Source organism: Culex quinquefasciatus, chromosome 3 (assembly GCF_015732765.1).
Source record: "Culex quinquefasciatus strain JHB chromosome 3, VPISU_Cqui_1.0_pri_paternal, whole genome shotgun sequence".
NCBI lineage: Eukaryota > Metazoa > Arthropoda > Insecta > Diptera > Culicidae > Culex > Culex quinquefasciatus.
Genome location: NC_051863.1, coordinates 135,800,057 through 135,809,339, shown reverse-complemented (window position 1 = coordinate 135,809,339; position 9,283 = coordinate 135,800,057). Strand labels below are relative to the sequence as shown.

Genomic DNA, 9,283 nt, shown 5'->3' with positions numbered 1-9,283 from the left:
GAAAAAATACTAAAGATCAAAAAACATATAAACACACACATACACCTTTTTCAAACTTTTACTGCACAATTCTTAACTTTAAGTGATTACCAGTGAAACAAGAATGTTGAAAAATTTTAAAGGAGAAATGACTACTCAAAAGCAGCAGCAACAGCTAACGAAGCAAAATCTAACAACAACAAAAACGAACAACTTTTTTCTGCGCAACTACTACAATTGATATTAGTTAAACTAGCGAGTTGATATCGTTGATCTGCACCACCCTACCTTTAATTCAAATTCCGCCCATTTTTTTTGTATTGTTTAGGTTCAAAAAAAGTTCAAAAAAACATGGGCTTGGTGATTGTGCATGTCGGTCGTCAGTTTTCGTGGGATTTGCGTGGCAAGTAGGTGCTATTAATTGAATTCAGACTCGCAATCCTAGGGGGTTTGGGGTCATAAATTAGAGTTGCGTAGAACAATTACACGCAAAAGGTCAAATAAATAGAAACATCGTGTACGGTAGAGTTTTTTTTTGTGTGAAAATTAATGTTGATGAGAACAAAAAGACTCTTGCTAAACATGTAAATGTTTGAATAAGGGCTAAGAACTCTACTTTTACTTCATTTTTGGAACTTAAATATGTATCACGTCTCAAGCGGTATACGCACCGGTCAAGGAAAATTTCAAATGGACAGCAGAGGCAGCGAAAGCAAGCCAGAGAGGGTGAAGAAAACCCCAATAAATAGCTTCCTCTAGTTTGTTCTGCTGTTCGTAAAGCTTTTTCTTGACCCCTTTTATTAGAGGTGCGTATTGGCACTCAAGTAGGGAACTGGGCTTGTGGAAACAGGAGCTGTTTGCATAAATGTCCCATATGCATTTTTTTTATCATTTTTGAGTTAACGATGCAGTCTAATTCTAGAGTATTCAAACTAACAAATAAAATGATTTGGCATAAAAGCCAATTTTTTCAATGATTGAAACATCCTCTACCACGTGGTGCAAAAATCTCGATTTTGACAAGTGACAAGTGGATAGTGAAATCTAAATGAAAATAACCTGAAAAACTTAATGACAACATTCTTTGTCATTGTAGTCATGTCTGTAGCATAATCCATCCAAGTTTCCATGTTTTCATACATCAAATTTAAGCCTTTTGACGATTTTTCCATTTTATCTCTCTAAATATCTATTTGGATGCCTTAACGCAAGTGAATTTGATTAAAGTTTTGTGACTTTGTATTTTTTGAAAAGTTGTTGAAACTTTCCCGAATTAACCCCCCTCTCCCGCCCACCTTTTTGTCAGAGCCTAGGCGCCCTACTGACTGTAATGCACCAAATTACTTCACCATCTTTTTTGATACTTTCATCAAACGTCAAACCATGCGAATTTTTTGATGGATCATTATCCAGAAATAGAGAGAAAAAAACCAACTTGCATCAAAAAATCGATTCTAGAAATTTTCACAGATTTAGGATGGTGATCGTTTCTTTACTTTTCTACCACACAAAAAAAAAGTGATACTAATAGCTTTCAAACTGTTCAAGTCACTCACAGAATTAATTTGAGTGTTTTTAGTTAATTTGTCTAGTAGTTCGATCATAAAATTTATATTGTTTGACAGCCCGAGTAGACGGAAATAACTTGGGAATAACATTTTTTGATATTTGAAAATACTAGGCCAATAACATTTTATGTTATTTATAACAAGATTTGTTATTCGTCGTTATGATTTTTTTGTTATGGGATTGTTATTGTAATAACAGACTAATAACATTTTTAGTTATTCTTCGAACAAATCTTTGTTATTATTTTTTGTTATTTTAACAACTAATCCGATCATCCCAATAACAGTTGGAGTTATTCTTCCATAACAAGAAATGTTATTCCAAAGTTGTTTTGGCTTTCAACCAATATCAGACCAATAACAAATTTTGTTATGATAACATAAACTGTTATTAAACCCTTATGCAAAAATGGATTTTTCAGGAAGATTCCATAACACTTTCTGTTATTTTAACAGAATTTGTTATTGAAATGGCATGAATTTTGTTATTACCGTCTGCCCGGGAGTAGTGTCGGCGTGGATTTGCCGTGGACAACTGGATCGCTATATCTGTAAAAAAAGGAAATATTATGATTTGCAAGAAAGGGGAAAGATGACGACAACAATATATACCTTATGTAACTTGTGATTTGAGTAAAAGGAATACATTCTTTGCTAACAAAGCTTGTGTGCCAAACCAAAATGTTTTGCTCCTTTTGATTGCTGACACCAAGCGCCTGCCAAGATCACCATTCCAAAGCGACCGTCAGTGAACGCACACAAAGTTGAAACGAACGGAAACGAGCTTAGCACTCAAGCAGTCTCTCTCTTTTTGATGTGCTGTGTGGTGACAGCAATCATTTGAATGCAGTCATTACAAAAATGATCGGGATGTCAAACGATCATTCTCTGAGCGAATGAGTTTCTGATGCAAGTCAAATAACTGTAACTTTCGGTTTTCCATCACTGCTCAGTGGTTCAGATCGCAAAATTTAGTGGAAATTTCATTTCCCGGAACATGGTGAAGTTTTGGAGTTTTAGTGTATTCAGAAGAGTTGTAGCAAATGATAGCCCGAGCAGACCCGGGCAGACGGTAATAACAAATTCATGCCACTTCAATAACAAATATTGTTTAAATAACAGAAAGTGTTATGAAACCTTATTGAAAAATCATTCTTGCATAAGGGTTTAATCACAGTTTATGTTATCATAACAGCATTTGTTATTGGTCTGATATTGGTTGAAAGCCAAAACAACTTTCAGGGTGACCACTCAAATTCCATTTTCAAATTCCCGACTTTTTCCCGACTTTTTTCCAGACTTTTCCAGAATGCTAATAAAATAGGCATTTCTTATTTAAAGAATGATTTCAAACAAAAAACTTTCTATAAGAAAAGTCAATATTAACCACCGAAAAAAAAATCTCAATGAATTAAAAAAAAACCCAAATGTATGTATTTTTTGTAAATACAGAAACTAAACAACAAATAAAGAAAACTTCAAAAATGTAATTTTATTATTATGATTCAGAGTAGAAACACAAACAATTAGTCTTTGAAAAAATAATCAAAAGTTCAACAATACTTATAACTTCCATGGTATTTTTTAAATTGGCAAACGTATAGTTTTTGATATTTTTGTTTAACTTAATCATCATTTTAAATCAAAGAATGATTAAAACATAATTGCGGATATTATTCATTAAAATGATTTAGAAAAATTACAAGGAATTCATAAAAGAAAATGTTTTTGCCAAATTCCCTTTTTAATTTTATAATTTTTGATATTGATTTTTTAAATCAATGTTAATTTATCGGTATGGTATGCAGTATTTAACTGTTTTTTTCAATGAAAATTCAGTTTGATATGATTTTATGTTTTCCCACTTATTTTAAGCAAAATGTTTGAAGAGACAATTTTTTAAACAATTAAGCAATAACTCAAAATTTCTTTGATTATTTTTTTGCAATTTCAATATTTTCTTTGTTTTCAAAACGTAAAAAAGTTTTTCAATTTTGGATTTTATTCGATATTTAAGTTTTCCGCAAACTGAAAATCAAGGTAGGTAATTTATCCATACTCACAAAAAATAGTTCAAGGGCAACATTTGGAAAAAAAACATATTTTAAAATACTTAATGAATTAACCCGCATAAACGAGAACCTTAAAAAAACTTTTTGTTAAATGGTTTTCTCACCATTTCAGAGATCGTAACCACTATTTGAAAAATGGTAGGAAAACCTTAAAAATACCATATCGGAAATGGTACCCTACCATTTATCATAAAGTTCGACCATCTGAATTGAGGGTGGTTAGCAACGGTAACCTTAAAAATCCCCGAACAACGTTTCGTCAAATTACCATTTGTGTAATGGTAAAAATAAAGTAAATTTTCGCGAAAAAGCGACGTTTTTCCTCCGGTTTTTACTGTTTCAGAAATGGTTTTTAAATGGTATTTTAAGGTTGTTCGCACAATTTTTAACCTTGCTGCTACTACTTTAGAAATGGTTCGTAAATGGTTTTTTAGGGTTTTTCTTGCTATTTTTACCTAGCGCTACTATTTTGAAAATAGTTTTCATATAGTTATTTAAGGTTTATCCTACATTTTTTCCCAGTTTAACTATTTCAGAAATAGTTTTCAAATGATAAATTAAAGTTTATCATACAAATTTACACTTTTGAGAAATAGTTTTGAAATAGTTTTTAAAAGTTTTTCTTACATTTTTACTTACCTATTTTTACTGAATTGTTCACTTTTTGACGGATGGTTCACAGCAATAATATTTGAACTTTAGAGGCGATGTCGATTCTGTTTAGTTGATCATACTGCCAAAATCGTCCAAACCTGAAAAAGTAAGAAGAAAAAAATCACAAAGTATCAAGTTGAATATAATATTCAAATATCATATGTACTTATCTAAGGATTCAGATTGATTGCTGCCAATCGTTCGTTCGCTTGATCGCATCCTCGGCGGAACAAATGTTGCGTTCGATTTTATATTGTCGGCCGGCAAGATCTCTTTTGATTACCGATCGAATCCTGCAGCACCAGCTGTTCCGTTTTATCAAGTTCTCCACGGCGCTGAAATGAAAAATATAAACAAATTATCTGGTAAATCAAATGATTTGTTTGAAAATTATACCTGCGCACAAAACGTAGACAACAACCAGCCGCACAAACGTTTCACTTCAGACTGTTTTTGCCTGCGCCAGCCTGCAACGAGTGCAGGTAACGAGCATAGCGAGAGAAGAGAAACGAGAGAGCGCGCAAAGCAGAGTAATAATACCCTGCTTGGCGCGCTCTTTCGTTTCTCTTCTCTCGCTACGCTCGTTACCAGCTCTCGCAAATATGCCGTAAATCCAAAATTATCAACTGTTGAAAAATGATTCGCTCAAACAATTGAAATAAAGTTACAATTATCAAAACATGATATGCTTACAATTGAATCGCCAACGAAACTCAAAGGAATTGTAGCGCATCAAAAGGAACCGACATTTTTGAGCCTTTTTGTTCTTGAGCTCCTCCATTTGTTTTCTCTTTTTGTTGGTATAGATTCTGTCAATTAAAATTGGTAAACTCAGGATTGGCTTTCTTTGGCAGCTCAAATGTGGGTGAAATCCAAGGCCAAGTTAGCCAAATGATGTCCACCTAACTTGGTACTACTGGTGCAGCTCTTTGTTAAAATTGTAATTCTTCGCTTTTACCAGCCCCCCCCATCGTTGAGTAGCCCGCAGGTTAAGTTGTGAAATGTGGTACCTTGTTCTAGCTGTTTAAAATCACACCTCAATGAGGCATCCCGTGCAGCGTAGGAACCGACGGCGTTAATTTTGCCTTCAACAGCCGATTTTGCTTAATTTGGTTAATTTGCTGATTTGAAGCTGCACAGTTGTGCCACGCTGGCCTAAATACCGTCTTCGACGGTAACACCGCTCACTCGCGAGATTCAAAAACCGTTTCAGGACCGAGGCGACCTTCAGGATTAAAGCTGAAAAAGAAAACAAATCGCAAATTATCTAGTTTACAGCATGATAATAATGTTTATTATCTGAGTTCAATAAGTTGATGGTGATATCCTCTCTACGTTGAATGAAGTTCATCCTTGAGTTATGTTGATCTATTGTTGCTGTTTTCTGCAAATAAATAAAGAAATACACATTGACGATAACATATTTCAATTAAGTAGACAAAATAAAATCTTGGGTCAGATTTGTTAAGATTCAGAAATCAGAGTACAAAACAAAACACACATTATTTTTAACTTATACATTGAATTCCAAATCAAACGAACGGGCCAATTCTAAGTATAAACGAAGAATCAATCCTGCTTACGCTAGTTGTTGTTTATATTAGGAAAGAGCAGGATAGACTTTATGTTTACACTTCGACATTGACCCATTTAACATTGTTTTGCAAAAATTATAAAAAATATCATTTCAATTTTCCGAGTCGTCATGCGTCCATCATCTCTGATCGTATAGTTTAGCCAACACGACTGTCTGGTTATATTCCAGCTCAAATTTCGACAGCACCGATCCGCCGTCATCCGGAAACTGGTGCCGGATCTTCCGGAAACTGCGGTGATCGCCTGATTCAGCATAGACGAACAGTTCGTCACAGTTACAGTTCTCCGTGAAACTCGTTTTCAGTATGGGCAAGAAACTCGACGAGCCGGCAATAACACGCACCGATAGATTCTTCCACAGTAGTCCAGCGGCCTCAACTTCATGGCCATTGCTGCCTTGGACGATTCCGACTCCAACTCCATCTCCATCCAGCGCCGGAAACGGTTCCACACACAAAACACGAACATCCGAAAGCACAACAAAAACAGTGCTTCGCGATTGAATACGATTCAGCTGTCATCACAGCAAGCGACACAAAACAAATCGAGAAATTAAAAGTGAGAGTGTGTGCAACATGGAGTTAAACTTTCTATGAAGTTGCTGTGAAGGTTACCATGGCACTTTGAAAAGTTTAACTCCATGTTGCACAAACACACTCTCACTTTTAATTTCTCGGTAGAAGTTACACTGCGCAAGAGAATCAATAATAATTTGAATAAAAAGTAATGCACGCTTACAAAATCAAACGAATAAAGTTTAAACCTTTTTTTTTGTTTCAGGGTTGATATTTTTGTACAAACGTGTAAATTGTTTAAAACAAAGATTCATTAATAATTGCGAAAATCAACAAAAATTAAGAAGCATTTAAGGTGAAGCCGTTGATCATTTTCGAAGAAAATTGATCATCACTATAAAATATTCTGTATTAAATTCGAATTAACGAATTTCAGCACCAAAAGGAATCAGCGTGTGCCGGTTGTTGCCTTCTTGAAGCCACTGAAAGAATTTTTGATCTAAACCAATTGTGCTTCAAAATTTATATAATTTTGTGGCACAGTCATTGACGTCCTAGTTGGCAATCATTGATTAATGACGATTTCCATAACTTCACAAGGAACGGGATAATCGTTACCAAAAGGAATCAGCATGTGTAGTGCACTATTCTGAACAACTTGTAGGAGGAATTTTGTCAAAAAATTGAAAGCGACGCAAAATTTATATCTTTGAACGAAAAATCATGACAATGATGGAAGTCTTCACGTTAAGCAGAGTTGAGGATAATGATGTGTTTTATCGTATCATCAGTAAAAATACCATCAGTCAAGCATCTTTTTTAAAAAGCAATTGAAGTAAGTTGTCCACTTTTTGCAAGCGATTTTCTCGAATCGCGGTTTTTGGTTTTGTGCCCTAATGAAATGTTTGGCTCGAATTAGTTTTCGGGCATTGTTTGTTTTTATCCATTTCCATCTGTCAAAGTGCGACAATAATCGTCTGTAGGAGACGGAGTGGATCGACCTGCTCCAAAGAAGCTGACACGGTTTAGGTCGGTGGAACCGGAAGTGCTGGACGAGCAGCAGAAGGCGGTTCTGGAGGCGTGCAAGTCGGGCCGTTGTATGTGCTCCACAGGAAGTGCGAGCACCGGCAAGAGTTTCCTGCTGAGGAAGAATCATTATATTTTTAACGCTGTCACCTGATGGAACCGTGGCAACAGCTTCGGAGGGTGTGGTCGCATGCTCGACCGGCGAAAGGACGCGGCACCGGCTCGCGGGGATCGGAAGTGGAGAAGCGGCACTGCAGATGTGCTACGAGATTGCCTTGCGACCCACGTCGACTTCGATTTGGCGCAAGTGGGGGTTAGTTATCGACGAGATTTCGATGGTTGATGGGGATTATTTTGAGGTGAGTTGGTTTGGAGGTGAGGTACATACTAACGAACTTGTCTAACTGTAACATTCTTTTAGGAAATCGAAGCCGTCGCGCGTTACATCCGGAAGAACGATACGCTTTTCGGCGGAAACCAGCTGATTCTGAAAAGCTTTCTCCCAAAACCAGGACCAGGAACCATTGGTTAGTTTTTGCTTCTCCACCAAAGCATGGAAGGAGTGCGTTCAGTATTGCTACGAACTGACCGAAGTCCACCGGCAAAAGGATCAGTCGTTTGTATCCAGTCTCAACAGTATTAGGATCGGTCGTGTAACGACGGAAATTCGTGACCGGCTAGCGGCCACCCTCATGCAGAACGCTAACTTTGCGGGAATCCTCGCGACCCAACGGACACGATCAACCATTCAAAGCAAAACAACCTAACTGGTGAGGAAAACACTTTACACGCGATCGACAGCGATTCCCACATGTCCCAAACCTTGGACCAGCAGAAGCAGGATCCCGGCAAGCTCACGCTCAAAATCGGCACCCCTGGCGTCGTCATGAAATAAGTCCAAGGCTACCCCACCGTCCAGTTGAAAAATGGCCAACTCCTAAAACCTGAAAAGTGGTTCATCAAAACGGCCGGCGGTCACGTCGTAGCGCGTCCCCAACTCCCGCTCAAACTTGAATGTCCCTCTTGAAGGCGTTCGAAGCTGGCCAAGCCTATGTCGCGCTCAAAGCCTGGAAAGTCTTCTTGTGCTGGACTTTGACTCGAAGCAGGTGTGGGTTAGCCCGCAGGTGTTGAAGTTTTAACGCGACTTGCGACGGCAAATTCGTGATCGCGAGAAGATGACGCCGATTGCAGTCAAGAGGAAAAACGTCGGCGGCGGCTTGAAAAGTCCCTCTCAGCAGCTAAAACGGAAAGATTGATCTTTAGATTGGCCAGCTCAGCCTTCTCTGGTTGTGGAAAAACCATCGTCCCAAACAGAACTGAATCAATAGAAAATGCCAAACTCGAGCTGCATGAACTTTTTCATCCGGAAAAGTTCTTCTTCCTGTAGGGTTACCGCAAGTTTTTCAAATATGCCAGGACAAGGGCAAATTACAGTTTTCAGGTGAGTTAACACATTCACATTGTATTCTTTTTCTATGACTTCTGGGTAAAATTCGCATATGTATTTTCTCTTTTCCAGTCCGTACTCGTCTATTGCTCAAGTAAATAAATCGTTCTGCTCACGATCGGCCGAAGACGCCAAAGACGGCGTCCGCAAGCAAGGATGCCAGATGCACAGATTTGTCTGTGTTTCACAGACATTTGAGCTTGTGCCAGACATTTTTTGAGGTGCACAGACTTTTAAAAATCTTGATTAAATTAATATTTTGTAAAAATATCAACAGAAACTTATTTTGTTAGTCTTCAAATGCTTCAAAACGCAGTTTCTGATAGAATTCCATGACTGTAAATTGATATATTTGAATGTTAGACAAATGCACAGACATAAACAGACTTTTTTACAGACATTTGAAAAAATCATGTGGCATCCTTG

At 37.2% G+C, this 9,283-nt stretch overlaps 1 pseudogene; it reads left to right on the top strand.

The window, feature by feature from the left end:
- Nucleotides 1-5,313: 5,313 nt before the first annotated feature.
- Nucleotides 5,314-9,078, top strand: LOC119769260 (annotated as a pseudogene).
- Nucleotides 9,079-9,283: the final 205 nt, after the last annotated feature.